The sequence below is a fragment of the Crotalus tigris genome, unplaced genomic scaffold (assembly GCF_016545835.1).
Source record: "Crotalus tigris isolate CLP2741 ecotype Arizona unplaced genomic scaffold, ASM1654583v1 scf7180000024340.7048381, whole genome shotgun sequence".
NCBI lineage: Eukaryota > Metazoa > Chordata > Lepidosauria > Squamata > Viperidae > Crotalus > Crotalus tigris.
In genome coordinates, this window is record NW_024100510.1 from 1783350 (window position 1) to 1799221 (window position 15872).

General features: G+C 41.2%; 1 protein-coding gene across 2 annotated transcripts in view; it reads left to right on the forward strand.

The window, feature by feature from the left end:
* The first annotated feature begins 2024 nt into the window (after positions 1–2024).
* The window catches only part of PCBP3 (poly(rC) binding protein 3), a 124304-nt gene continuing 110456 nt past the window's right edge, over positions 2025–15872 (forward strand). The window contains exon 1 of one of the 2 annotated variants that reach the window (XM_039326236.1): positions 2025–2083. The gene's annotated coding sequence lies outside the window, so the exon portion shown is untranslated. The remainder of the gene's footprint in view (positions 2084–15872) is intronic. The other variant, XM_039326249.1, reaches the window with a different exon arrangement.

The window sequence follows — 15872 nt, forward strand, 5'->3', positions numbered from 1 at the left end:
ACACATGCAATATTTGACTATTAAAAGTAGATGGTATGCTTATTTCTTGTGCAGCTCTAATCTCAATGAAATCATGAGCTTTATCCATGCAGGGCAGGAGGCTTATATAAATCATGTCTGCTTTCAAGGGATCATGGTATGGGATAGTTGGAAGACCCAAGCTGCTTCCCCACCAGCCTCACTGCCACTGCTGCTGTTGGTGTTGCCTTCTCTTATCCAAATACTCTGAGAATGGCAGGGATAGGAGGGATGATATTTAATATGCTAGGGCAAAGACAATCTGGTAATCTAAAGAGACTGCCAATAGAGAACCTAGCTGGCTAGAGGTTGTATCATTCTATTACAGCCAAAAGCCAACAAGAATCTAGAATCATAGAATCATAGGGTTGAAAAGGACCTGGGAGATCTTCTAGTCCAGTGGTTCTCAACCTGTGGGTCGGGACCCCATTTGGGGTCGAACGACCATTTCATGGGGGTCACCAAACAAGGCTGTCCGCCATTTTTTTCCCCTTTTCTTTGGCCACGCCCCTGGCACCCGGTGATGTATAAGTGGTTGGGGGTCACCACAACATGGGGAACTGTATTATGGGGTCGCGGCATTAGAAAGGTTGAGAACCACTGTTCTAGTCCAACTCCCTGCTTCAGCAGGAAACTGTATACTATTTCAGACACATTGTTGTCCAATCTCTTCTTGAAAACCTCCAGCAATGGAGCACTCACAAGTTCAGGAGGCAAGCTCTTCCACTGATTAATTGTTCTCACTGTCAGGAAGCTTCTCCTTAGTTCAGGGTTGGATCTTTCGTTAATGAGCTTAAGTGGACCACCACTTAAATTTGATCCAGCAGTGCGTTGCAGCTACCAAAAAAGCCAACACAGTCTTAGGATGCATCAACAGAGGGATAGCATCCAGATCATGAGTGATAATACCGCTTTATACTGCATCAATGAGGCCACATTTGGAACACTGCATCCAATACTAGTCACCATGATATAAAAAGATGCTGAGGCCCTAGAAAAAGAGGACAGAGAAGAGCAAGATGATAAGGGGTCTAGAGCCAATTGTAGGATGAATGGCTAGGAAAACTAGCCATGTTTAGTCTAATGAAGAGAAGGCTCAGGGGAAACATGATAGCAATCTTTCAATACTTGAAGGGCTGTCACAGGGAAGAGGGCATCGATTTATTCTCCATAACACCTGAGGGCAGGATAAGAAGCAATGGATGGAAGCATGTCAGAGGGAAATTCAACCAGGAAATGAGGAGGATTTTCCTGAGATTGAGAATAGTTAGTCAATGGAACAGCTTGCTTCCCAGAGTTGGGGGAGGGTGGTCTCCATTCCTGGAGATTTTCAAGACAAGATCAGACAGTTATTTGTTTGGGATGATATAAGGACTCCTGCCTTGGGCAGGAGGTTGGACTAGAAGACCTCTAAGATCCCTTTCAGCCCTATGATTATATGCATCCTTGATTACACATGTGAAGACTGCCTACTCAGCCTGTGTCCTTGGACACCTGATACCTTTGATGATATCAACAGTAAAATTTAGAGACAGGAGGGGCTGTTCTCCATTCCTTAAATTGGCAATATTACCTGAGTGGGAGTCAGCTGTTCTAAGAAAGCAAAGCTCTATATTACATTGTATGCATAGTAAAGAAGCCTAAAGAAGCCAGGCAGGACTGCTGTGGCTACAATGCTGTTTCTAACAGATATTCATTAACTTTCCATTTTTATTTTTTCAGAAAGTTTGACATCTTTCAGAATAAAACTTTTTCATATATATATATATTGTGTCGATTGCTTTGCTTGTTCTTTGCCCGAGAGCTTCATTTCAGGTTAACCTTTATGGAGATTTTTTGAGGTTATCAACTGCTATTGTGAACATGTCACTGTGTAAGAAATTTTATGAACTGGAATAGCCATAGCAACAAACCAGCCAATGAGAAATGTTTTTGATTAAGACACAGTGTTGACTGTGTGAGGCATGTGATCCAGCCTAGGTCTGGGCATGTCTTAATCTTCTCTGTTGTTTTTTCTGATCTTCAAGTTAAGAGTTGTTGATGTTCCCCAGAGCTGAATGAAACTGTATGTATCATGTTTATATATATTTTATAGATAAAGTTTTTCTAAACTATGCTTCCTGCTCATTTTGAATGTGCTTATTTTTGGGGCTTATTTTTCTGCTGGAAAGCTGTAAAACTCTTAACAGGTTATGAGCCCAGATCCCAGCCAGCCCTTGCACACAGTTCAGACTGAAGAAAAAGATTGAGGCTTAACATGGAGCTGTAAAAATCAGATGAGGGACTGCCTGAATTAAGAAACAAAAAAGCCTGCTCAGCTGAAGGCTTGCAGGATGGCTTGCAGGAAAGCTCTCTGCTTCGATTGGGACAAAAGAATTATTTTATTTAGGCTGCAAAAATGGGATGCTAAGGAGCTCTGGGATATTATGATTAATCCATCCCAGGGGCATAGCCATAGCAACAAACCAGCCAATGAGAACTGTTTTTGATTAAGACACAGTATTGGCTGTGTGAGGCATGTGATCTAGCCTAGGTCTGGGCATGTTTTGGGGGCTTATTTTTGCACTGGAAAGCTGTAAAACTCTTAACAGAACATTCCAACATGCCCTCAGAATGTCCTGTTTCACTGTCAATGGAGGCATTTTCCAGAAGTCAAAAGCATGGAATCATCTCTCTCATCAAACCAAAACTATGGTTAAAGCAAACACACGTACCTGCCCAAACAATATAAAGAGCCACAGGTCCCTTTTACTTATATTGCAAAAAGTGTTTTACTTTTCTACCTCCTCAGTAATATAGATGGAGAAACAATGGTAATTTGTACCACAGACTTCAAATTTAATTGCAGCAAGATTTCCTTTGAATCAATCCCAGGCAGTGTACCCCTCTTTCCTTGAAGCACTAAAATCCTCCACCTTATGATTTAATGGGGATAAGACACATCAGTTAGTATTGTAAATATTAAGATGAGTTTAATTTTGATTTTAATCTCAGTTCATATAGTTTCATGTGTTAATTGGTTTAAATAGTTTTCATTTTTGCAGTTTTCTTTTGTAGGCTTCATTAACCCTCTGAATATAGGGAATCAGGAATGACAAAATAAGTTTGCTCATTGTCCCTGGCACTGCTTTCTCTTTCTACTTGTAGGCCATATCAAAAAATCTTCCTGATAGTTTCTATCACTATCTTCCACCTGTGATCTTATTCATTTCCTCAGACTTTACTGACACTTTGAACTATTTTTATTTTTGTTATTCTAAGCACTTTGTCATAAAGACCATCTCCTTACCCGGGAGAGAAGAAGGCCTCCTCCTCTCATCTTCCCAGTGCCAGCAGGTATAGGGAAGAGTACATGGAGATAAGCCACGCACTGGTTCACTGTGTACTCTGTTGATTATATCACTGGGTGTCACTCTGTTCCCACAATTTTAACAATAGAGACAGTGTTTCCTCCTATGAGCTGGACTTGCATATGGTTGTTATGGAAACATCCAGATAAAATATAGTCAGCTAAGTTATGAGTGCTGGAATCATTTTTAAACTATATTTGTTCATTCTTGCACCAATCTCTTCTTGGGGCTGACATTTTATAGGACAGAGGTCAACTTTCCCTAATCAAGTGTCCTATATTGATTGTGTGCCAAGTTGTGTCAGCTCTTAGCAACCCCACTGATATATTTTCTCCATGACAAAATTCCCAAATCTGATTTTTCCAATCTTCCAATGGTGCACCAATCAGTACTGTAACTGCTGGTCCTTCTTTTTCCTTCGCTTTCCCAGCATCAGAGCCTTCTCCAGAGAATTATCTTTGCATAAGCTATCTGAAGTAGAACCTGATTATTGTGCCTTTAGTGACATCCCTGTACTGATTTTCTTCAGTGATCCCTTTCCTTGTGTCAGAATCCAATTATATTTCATTTCTAGCTACCTACTCTGAAAAAAAACCATTTCTGCTCTCTCTGGATTCTGTCATACTACGAAGGGGAAGGGGGATGAGCAAAGGGGTTTTATGGCTCTCACTTCCTTCATTAAAACTTCAAAGGGACTGAATGTGGATCTCACCTAGAGGACTGACCATAACAATATGGCCCATCAGCTTTCATCTACACTACTCTCTGAAGTCTCCCTTCTGCCGGTTGAGAGGAAAAGGGGGTGGAAATATGATGCCTGGGATTGTCGCTGGAAGGACGGTGGGGTGGGGGCTGCTTGGGAACACTTAAAACCTTGAATGGTAGGGGTTGGGCCCCAGATCCTGTCTAGAATGCCTGAAACCATCTTATCTTAATAAAGATGCCTGTTGGAAGAGATATTCCAAGAGTTCTGTCTTCGTAAGATGTACAGTGGGGTGGGTCCTTACACCTTGTTTTCTTGTCTGTCTATGTCTTCTCAGGAATTTTCTCCAAATCCAAAATTTGAAACTATCGATATTCTTTCTATTTTTGTTTTTCAAAGTCCAACTTTTGTTTCATACAGCATCACAGGGAATGCCATGACTTGCACAGTTCTGGTCTTTGTAAGTATAAACACAATAAGGGGTTTGAATGTCTTTTCTAGGCCTTCATGGCTACTTTACCAAGTGCTAGTCTGTAGTGTATTTCTTGACTGGTGGCTCCTTTACTGTTGATAATTGATGCTAAAAGACAGTATCACATGTATATATCAGTGTTTTGTATATGTGTGTGTGTGCGCATAAGTGTATAAGGCCCTGTCTAACAGAATGAAATTCAATGTAGAGAAAATTAAGGTTTTATATTTAGAGCAAGAAAAACAAATGTACAGGTACAGATTAGGTGAAACCTGGCTCAGTAACAGTAACTGATGGGGATCTTGGAGTCCTAGTGGACAATCACATAAATATGTGCCAGGAATGTCTGGCAGCAACCAAAAAAGCCAATGCAGTCCTAGGTTGCACTTTATAAAGCCTTAGTAAGATCATACTTAGAATACTGCATCCAGTTTTGTCATCATATTATAAAAAGATGATGAGACTCTGGAAAGAGTGCAGAAAAGAGCAACAAAGATGATTAGTGGCCTAGAGGCTAAAACATATGAAGAACGGTTACAAGTATTGGTATGTCTAGTCTAGTGAAAAGAAGGACTGGGGTGACAATATTTGAAGGACTGCCACAAAGAATAGGGGATAGACCTATTTTCCAAAGCACCAGAAGGCAAGACAAGAAACGATGGATGAAAACTCATCAAGGAGAGAAGCATCCTAGAGCTAAGGAGAAATTTCCTAACAGTGAGAACAATTAACCAGTGGAACACTTGCCTTCAGAAGTTGTGGCTGCTCAATCACTGGAGGTTTTTAAGAAGAGACTGGACAGTCACTTGTATGAAATGGTGTAGGGTTTCCTACTTGAGCAGAGGTTGGATTAGAACAGGGTGTCAAACTGCCGATCCGTGGGTCGGACACGTCATCCGGAAGCCGCACCCATCCCATTGCCGGCAATGGCAAAACAGTTCCTATATGTCTCACGACATCATATGATGTCACGAGTTTGACATGTCTGGATTAGAAGACTTCCAAGGTCCCTTCCAACTCTGTTATTCTGTTATTCTCTTTGTGTGTGTATCCTGCGATCTTCAACAGTTCTTATGATTGGAAGACTGCATGACTGGAGAGAAAAAAATATAAAAACCCTAATGTGGGCCTATCCCAGAAAAAAATACCTTCTGTAGGCCCTCCTCACTTACCACCCACCATATACCACCCACTTCGTGGCTTAATGGAGATAATTGTGTCCATCTCTAGACAAACACAGAAAAGGGCAAACTAAAGTTTGACATAACCAAAAAAACAGTCCTATTTTTTCCAAAAGTTACAAATCCTAATAATTACTGTTTACCAGGGTATAACTCAAATATATGTTAATTGCAATAATTGTAATAAGATTGTAAACAGGAAGCTAAGAAATAGCTGCTACCTAAAGCCACACTGTGAGGTTTCAGGAAAGATTTCAGTCAGAAATTTTCAAACTATAATTTAATGTCAGACAGCCCAATTCTACTTGTTTTGTCAGAAATGAATCCTGCTAATGTTTTTTTAAAAAAACTGAACATTCCAGTGGACAAGCTTAGGAAATTATGTGTACCAGGCAATATTTTGGATTTTTTGCTATTTTTCTCTGAAAAATTTTATCTTTTGAAATCTTCCTGTTGTGCTTGCTTCTTTTCAAGCTCATTTATCCAGTAGTGGCTTAGACAGGACATGTGTTGCTGGACCATCACAGCCCTCCATGAAGATCTCTTGCAACTTTCTACTTCTAATGAACATAGAATAATAGTGTTGGAAGGGACCTTGGAGGTCTTCTAGTCCAACCCCCTGCTTGAGCAGGAGACCCTGTATTATTTCAAATAAATAGTTGTCCAGGGTCTTTTTGAAAGAGTGATGGAGTATCCACAACGTCTGATGGCAAGTTGTTCCATTGGTTTATTGCTCTCACCATTAGAAAATTTCTCCTTAGTTCTAGGTTGCTTCTCTCCTTGGTTAGTTTCCATCCATTGTTCAGATAGTAGTGATAATTAGGTGAAAAGAATGGCCAAAGATTGAGCATCTGACAAAATTGCAAGAAATAGACAACATACGGCTAATTTATTTCTTATCAGTTTCATATGCAGTATGTAAAGTATCCCCTTTGAGTATCCCACAGGACACAAAAGGCAGGGGTTTTTCTTGTTCTGAAAATAGGAAGTCTACATGTCTTGTAGTATTTTTCACCCTGTTGCCTTTTACTTTCTTTGTGATGGTTTGTACACAAACTCTATTCACTTCCTTAACTACCTAATCGGTGGCTAGGCAGGCTGCCTGCCTGAGACGGTGTTTCCTATTTTATCAAGACATCCCTGGTTGTCTGTCATCTGGATCAGCTGTCCTGGGAACCCAGCTTATGAGTCAACTTTTGCTAAAGCTTGGTGTAAAAGAATTTAAAGCTGATCTTGGGGAAGGCATGAAAAAGCTGTAAATGAAGGGATTGAACAGTGAAGCCTGAGAAGTTGAAAGAAGCATGAGAAGAAAGAAACTCAATGTGACTTTGCCTTGATTCTCTGGTATAAGAGGGTCAGAAATTCTGCCAGGCTTTTGAGATTGTTATTATACCCTACAACAGATATGTCAAACTCGCGACATCACGTGACGTCGCGCAACGTATCAGAGCTTTTTTGCTGTTGCCAGCAATGGGGTGGGCGTAGCTCCGGTATGATGAAACCGGCCCGCGGGCCAGCAGTTTGACACCCTGCCCTACAACAATAAAGTAGTATTCTAAGAATCTGGTAGGGTCTGTTTGACCTGGTTTATCTGTCTTAGTTTGATTGCAAGTATTCAAGCTGTGTTTTGCAATCATAACAAGGTTATAACACCCAATTACTTTTCTATTGTATTCAGCATTATTTTCCTGTTGCATGAATGGGAAAAAAAACCTTGTACATCATCCAGACTTGCATTTGTGAGGTGGGTAGCTATATAAAGCTGATTAATAAAAGGAATCTATTTTGATAATCCTTATTTCAAGTAAAATAGGAATTTTCTTAAACATGTCAATGGATTTTCTTAAAAACATAGCTCATACACAATGAAGAACATATGAAGACCATACAAAAGTATGAGCCAAAACAAACATATTTGTGTATTGCTCCTTGTACATGCAAAAGCAGAATCATCCCCATCAGGTGTTTTATAAAGCAAATGAACACAGCTTGTTAAAAAGCAGACTCTGGCTAAATGCTTTCAAATTGTACAGGAAAAAAAAAAACATTTCTTGTTCCATCCTCTGTCTGACCTAGATATCCTTCAGTAATGCTTTTTCCCAATGCATCTTCATTTTTATTTTGCATTTTGTATGTTGAGCATTTCTGCTGATGAGTACATCCTTCTACGGAAAAGAAACTGAAGGTTATTGGCAAAGAGGTTTTCTGGGATGGTTCTTTTGTCTTACAGCATGGTTTGTTTCTATTAGAAGTTGCAACCTCAATGCTGGCTGCACAGTGGAGGAAGGCTGATCTGTTTGTGGAACAGACTTGGTGGCACGTCTGAATATGAAATCCCAGGAGGTTGCAGAAATGACAGTGAATGATGTTACAAGATTACCTGGCATGTCTGGGCGAAGTGGCTGTTGTTTCCCAGTTATGCCACAACTGCTCTCACTTTTTCCCCTCCTCCAAAGGCCTGACCTACATTTGATGCTCTTAATTTCTTTTCTTTTTTGGGACCAACTAAAGCCTCAATAAAGGCTTTCGAATAAAAGTAGAACCTTTGGAAAATGATGCTTTCCTCACTCTTACTAAAGGCCTCATTTGACAAAGAACATAATAAACCAATGTCTAATTACAGGAGGTGTGATATCCCAACATTATTTTTTCAGATGGACCAGTGATACAATATCCTTATTTCTGCCAGGATTTGCAGTAATGTTGAAGCAATTCCTGAGATGGGATGGGGGGGAGGAGGGAGTCAACCCACCATTAGCCTGCTTGGCTTTTGCTCACGCGCTTTAACACCACGTGCCCAGTTCTTAAGCCAACGAAAGGAACTCCGATGAAAGTACGTGAACGCACAGAATGCACTACTATAATTTAAAACTATATGAAAGGTGTAGTGGCAGGGAGGTATCTACTACCCGGAGGGGGGGAGGGGCTCTTAAATCTCGATTGTCAAGCACACCTTTTTCCTACTAGAACTCTCCAATCGACATGGGATGGGCGCTAAAGCAACCTTTTCAGTCGTGCTGGGACGCCAGCAATATGTGGATCGTTCGGAAGCCTTCCTGTGGTATTTGCAAGGAGCTGGCGTGCACTTGGGAGGGAGGGAGAAGAAGCCAAAACGGGAGCAGTCTCTACTCTCCTTTGTTTTGAGTGAAGACGTCCGCGCCATGTAGGCCTTTCAAAGGTAACATACTTTAAGTTACAGGACTCTCCAAGCAGACCTAGCCAGACCCGACCCGCTGATCATCAGCGCTAAAAATGGTTCTTCAAAATTAGCCTCTTTGAAGCCTCTCCATGACATCCAACCGTTTCTTATGCATCATGATTGATTGCAAGCACCTCCTTCAAAGGGCCTCTGAATTTTAAACTAAAGCCAAGGCTGAAGTTATGTAGGCAAATCCTTTCCCCAAATTGTATCTTCAGGGCAGAAACAGGATATTTTGAATGTTTGCCTATTAGGTAACCTCTACTGGCATTAAAAAACTTAATGGAAAAAAAAACCTAGGGCAATGTAACATATTTTTTTTCTACTTATTGAAGATGGGGTCTCGCTCTCCCATACACATATACAGCATGCATATGCACAGGGCTCCGAATTCCACCTGCCTTTTTCCTGGATACTCCCATTTCCCCATCAAGAAAACTATCATACTGCATAGAACGATCAAGACATGCTTCTACCCACTGGACTGTAGAATAAAGATATCCTATTATTTTCTCTTTCATAAATGCACTGAACACAGCCTGAACTTGCATAATGTTAGGTGAAATTAAAACGAAGTACAGTAACATAGTTAAGCTTCTAGTAGGAACCTAGTCATTATCTTAAAATGTGTGCATCACTTTGAGATACCTATTGTTTATGGACATTACATGTTATGTTCAGTGATCCCAAGCTTTGTATTAATAAAAGGAGATCACAAAAACAATTATTAAAATATCATCTGTAGCTTGCCGCCTACAGAGTGAGGTGTGAGCAAGAGGAGCTAAACCCTGTGTCTATGATCCATTGTTTTCTAGACCCCCAACCTAACAGAGCAGACATGTCAAACTGCCGGCCCATGGGCCGGATGCATCATACCAAAATTGCGCCTACCCCATTGCCAGCAATGGAGAAAAAGTCACAATACTGTATGTCGTGCAACGTCACATGACATTGTGAGTTTGACATGCCGGTAATAGAGGATAAAAAACATTGCAGTGGACAATGGGCCAGTTGATGCAAACAACATTCACTTATTTCATCTTCCCACTCCATACATCCTTTGAACTTTGTCTCCTGGACATGGGATTGACTGGTGCAGCTGGCTCTAATTTAGTAGATTTTCATTTCTTTAAAGAGACAAGCACATTAAATGAGAAATTCATATACTGTGGTTGAATCATAGCTTTTTTAAAAAATCCAGGGGTCTATTTAACTGGAGCGTTATAAGCTCTGTCCATAAAGTACTTCATTTTGTGTGAAGTTTGTTGTTGGTGAGATTTGCATCTGTCAGTTAAGTTCAAGACCATACTAAAAGCAAACCCTTTCTAGAATATTTTAAGCAATTTGTATGTAGAATTTGATTTCCCTGTTTATTTTTTAATTTAGTTTATCTGGCTATATTATTTTATTTAAATATATTGAAAATAGCTGTTCAGTATCTGGCCATGTTAATTACTGTAAATGTAACAGGGAAAATAAAAGTAAACTTCAGCACCAACCAAATCATTTAATAACTGAATATTTTAATACATTAAAACATTTTTATAAGCTTCCATTTTTATAAGATTTTTTGAAAAATAAGAGCTGCTCAGAGAGTGCTTTAAAGCAGCAGTCGCTAACCTTTCTGGCTTGAAGGTCCAGTGAGGAAGAGGGCATAGTTCTTTGTGAGCAGCAGGTGGGTGGCATGAGCACATGCGCTTGTCTGCCGCTCTCACTGCCCAGTTCCAAACAGGTCACAGTACGTAGGTTGGAGACCCCTGCTGTAAAGCACTATAAAGCAGTATATATGTCTAAGTGCTATTGCTATTTTATTTCTTTTCTTTTTTGAATTTATTATTGTTTCTATATTAGGATCGTTGTCGTCCATCCCACTCAGTCATCTAGCAAAGAAAGACTCTTGGCCATTTGTTTTGCCAAGAGTATACATTATGAAAGCGTAAATGGTTACAGAAGTAGCATAAGCTGAATCTGAAGTTTTCCCGTGTAAATAACACAAAGGAAAGTTCCCTCTTAACCCCCCCTCCTCGGCATCCTCTGGTTATCTGCAAATGTCCAATCAGGTGCTTGTATGTTGTTCAGGAAACAGGTGCTCAGTTCCCAGCTCTGCATAATGTTAGTGATTTTGGCTGGATATGAGCTTCTCATAGGGCTCAGCTGGACTTCCATCCCCCCTTTCTTCACATTCCAATCATTCCTTTTCTTCCCCCTCCCCCCATGCTAATGTCTAGCTGCCACCTCATGAAGCTTGGATAGGTGAGAAGCTGTCCCTCTGGAAACAAGTTAGTCCTGCAAAACAAAATACAATAATAGTTAGCAGCACATCATATACAGATGGGTCATTTAGGTTTATTAGGATACCTAGCATGGAATTGGTGGGTGAGGTGGGGGGGAGCGCACATGGGATGCCTCAATCCATTCACTGTCAGAGGGGGGAAAGTCCTTCCACAACATTAGGTACTGCAACTTTCCCTTATAGCGGCAAGAATCAAGGATTTATTTAACCTCAAAATGTTTTTCTCCTTCTATTAGGATGGGAGGGGGTGGTGGATTTATGGCAGGATGTAAGGGTGAATCAGTGACAGGTTTCAAAAACTGCAATGGAAAACTTGGATAGGTGAGGTGCAACCATGACAGGCACAGTGGTTAGAATGCAGTATTGCAGGCAAACTCTGCCTATTGCCAGGAGATTGACCCTGACCAGCTCAAGGTTGACTCAGCCTTCCATCCTTCCAAGGATGGTAAAATGAGGAGCCAGATTGCTCAAGTAATATTCTGACATAGTAAACCACTCAGAGAGTGCTGTAAAGTACTATGAAGTGGTATATAAGCCTAACTGCTATTGCTATTGCTATATTATTGTCATGGTTCTGACAGATGAAACTCTTCAAAGAACTTTGAGGCATTGTTTACCTTAAAGAATCTTTATTCAAATTGCATAGCATCGGCATGTACATAGTCGAAGCCAAAATCTGAATTCCCCTCCCCTTAGCACATAGTATCAAACACAATTCCCTCCTCTAATTAACAGTCATAAATCACATTCTCCAATTAGTTTGAAATGCAGGCTTTCCCTCCTTTACTCCAACCCGCCATTTCTTATCATCTCTTATTTAAAAGTCCTGAATTCACACACTATTGCAATATTATTATGTCTAACTAACTCCCATTACATTCCTCCTCCTCCTCCTCCTCCTAAGAGTAAAGCATAAGAAAGAAAAAGGCTGTATCTCCATATATTGTCAAAGCAAGAACATCCAATGTTAGCAGTGTTGACATCTGCCCCCCTACAAAAAGGACAGATCCTGTAGTGTAAAAAAAAGCATATGTTAGGGACTGTTTCTCGGTTTGTTCGGGTGTTTTTTATAGAAACTTTTGATGAATCTGTCGGCTTTCACATCGCTAGATTTCATCCAAGTGGCTTCAGATAGCAAGTATCCTTTCAAGAATTTTGGACCTAATTTCTTATTAGGTAATTTGAGGTGTAAATATTTAGTCAACAGATAAACCTTTTCCCCAACTTGGAATGGTCTTTGAGGAGCTCTCTTTTTATCTGCCTGCTTTTTATAAGTCTCGGAAGTCTTTTTTAAAGCAGCTTTTGTGGCTTTCCAAACCTCTTCCCAACCCATCACCCATTAATCAAGTGTCTGAGAAGCGGAGGGCGCTTGAGGGTATTCAGGTATTGGGATGAAGTCTTTTCCTGTAGCTACTCTGAAAGGCGTGAAGCCAGTGCTGCTGTGAACAGAGTTATTGTAAGCCACCTCTGCAAAAGGGAGGAGGTTGATCCAGTTGGTTTGTTGGTAGGAACTATAACAGTGGTGGCGAACCTATGGCATGGGTGCCAGAGGCAGCACTCAGAGCCCTCTCTGTGGGCACGCGCGCTGTCACCCCAGTCCTATACCTTCAGCTGGGTTTTATAAAACCTTTTCACTTTAGGCCTCCAGCGCCATATACAAAAAAAAGGTTCAATCAATCCGTCAATTTCAACTTCTTGTGAGAAAAAAAGATCTTGCAAAGTTGGAATTGATTGATTGAACTTTTTAGTCCCACCCAGTCTGCTGTTACCACCACAGCCACACCCACCCAATGGGCCAAACCCACCCAATGGGCCACACCCACCCGGCACCCAACAATGCATAAGTGGGTTTTGGGTTGCAGTTTGGGCACTTGGTCTCTAAAAGGTTCGCCATCACTGAACTATAACATCTGAGGTATTGCTCTACCATCTTATTAGCGGCTTCTGCGGCCCCATTAGTAGATGGGGGAAAAGCAGATGATAGACCTTGAGATGATCCAATTAATTTAAGAAAGCTCCTCTAAAACTTCGGTGTGAACTGCACCCCCATCTGAAATTATTCGCTTAGGGGCGCCATGCAGCCAATAGATATGTTTCAGGAACAATTTAGTCAGTTGTTGGGCAGATGGGAGTCCTTTGCAGGCAATGAAATGAGCCTGCTTCAAAAACTGGTCTATCACTGTCCAGATAACAGTATTTCCTCTACTTTCAGGTAGCTCTACTATAAAGTCCACAGCTATTTCTTCCCATGGTTGAGAAGGGTCTACCACTGGTTTTCTCTGGAACTCTTTTCATGCACATATAGCACAACTCCTGACATAGTTTTTCACATCCTGTTTTAACCCCAGCTGCTGACCAGGACTTAGGGGACAGTATCAATATACAGATGGTCCCTCTGTCTCTGGTCACTTGTTGTCCTGGATGCAGGGTCATGAAAGGACAGCAAGGACAACACCCAATGTCCTAACCCATCCAAGAACATACGATATCTTTAGGGAACACCCGAATGGGAACATGTTTAGCTACTTCTGCTTTCTCCCTTCTTATCTACAGTGTGCCAGACTTACTGGGTGCAATCTTTATCTTATGTGTGTCAGCTTTGCTAGATGGGTTGCTTATGTAATTATACAGAATAAATACAAGGATTTCTTGTCATTCATTGCTCCTCTCATTTAGAGGGGTCCGTCTCTATTCAGCTGAATAAACATGTAAACTTGAAGGCAACTTCTAGTTTCCTGTATTTCTTTAATCAGCAAAACCTTAGAACCTGCATATCATGGCCACCAAAACTGCCAGCGGATGAGATGTGGAGTTTTTAAATATCCAAAGTGTCCAGCCTGTTTTGCGTCATGGCTGTGTTTGCAAGCGTTAAGACAGAGAGCTTCAGACAAATACAGTTTTGATCTCCTTGTAAGCCAAACTATCCCTGCATGTTAGGGATGTTTGGTTGTCTTTGAATCATTGATCGGTGAGGAGCTCTTGTTTTATTTCTTTGCCCCAGGGTCATCAGGATTAGGGGTCCTGCGAGGTGTGAGTTGAGCAGCAGTTTGTGGATTGGAGATAATTGCCTCATTAACTTCTTCGTGTTCGCTTTTGTACTGGGGCAATCTCGATAGCGCATCAGCTAGGAAGTTTTTTCCTCCTGGCATGTACTTTAGAGTGAAGTTGAAACGGTTAAAGTACTGCACCTACCGTACTTGCTTTGGGGACAATTTGCGGGGAGTTTTCAGTGCTTCTAGATTTTTGTGATCTGTCCATACATCAAAAGGCACCTTGCTCCCTTCTAGATAGTGACACCAGTTTAATAGCCCCCACCTAATTGAGAACACCTCCTTCTCCCAGATTGCCCATCTCCTTTTGCCTCCAGTAATTTTTTTTTGAGGTGTAGGCGCAGGGTTGCAAGACCCCACTTTGGTTTTTTTTGCAGTAATATAGCTCCGATGGCCATGTCGTTGGCGTCAGCTTGAATTACAAAGGGCTCCCCTGGGCAGGGATGCTATAATATTATTATTATTATTATTATTATTATTAATAATAGTAATAATAATCCAGTCTGAACATCTTGCTGACTGTGCGATGATCCATAATAATAATAATGATAATGATAATAATAATACAGTTGGAAGGGACCTTGGAGGTCATCGAGTCCAACCCCCTGCTCAGGCAGGAAACCCTACACCATTTCAGACAAATGGCTGTCCAGTCTCTTTTTAAAAACTTCCAGTGTTGGAGCCTTCACCGCTTCTAGAGGCAGGTTGTTCCATTGGTTAATTGTTCTAACTGTCAGGAAGTTTCTCTTTAGTTCTAGGTTGCTTCTCTCCTTGATTAGTTTCCATCTGTTGCTTCTTGTCCTGCCTTCAGGCGCTTTGGAGACTAGTTTACTCCCTCTTCTGTGTGGCAGCCCCTGAGATATTGGAACACTGCTATCATGTCCCCCCTCGTCCTTCTCTTCGTTAAACTAGATATACCCAATTCCAGCAACCGTTCCTTATATGTTTTAGCCTCCAGTCCCCTAATCATCTTTGTTGCTCTTTTCTGTACTCTTTCTAGAGTCTCAGTACCTTTTTTACATCGTGGTGACCAAATCCTTGGGAGGCTGCACCAGAAACGTAAGCTGAGGCCCTGATTGGATCTCCATTGTATTTAAGCTTCTGGGATGTTTTACTATCTGCCTTAGGAGGCTGCACCAGAAAAGTAAACTGAGACCCTGATTGGATCTCCATTGTATTTAAGGTACTGGGAAGTTTTGCTAACTGCCTTGGGAGGCTGCACCAGAAAAGTAAGGTGAGGCCCTGATTGGATCTCCATTGTATTTAAGGTACTGGGAAGTTTTACTAACTGCCTTGGGAGGCTGCACCAGAAAAGTAAGCTGAAGCCTGAAACTTACTGTCTTTAGTAGCCTACAAGAAGGGAGGAGGGATTTCCCTCGCTCCTGGAAAAGCGGCGAAAAGGAAGGTTTGGCTAGAAAGGTTTGCCTGCTTACTTGCTACGTTGGCTGGATTTGTGGAGAAGAGAAAGGGGGCGTCTTCCTTCTTCCCTTACTCCAGAGACTGGAATTTAGCCCTGGAAGGCTAGCTACTCTAAGGCACAAGGGAGATCGCTTGGAAGAAGAAGACGGAGGTAGACATTTTGGAATGAATAGACAAATTTAATACC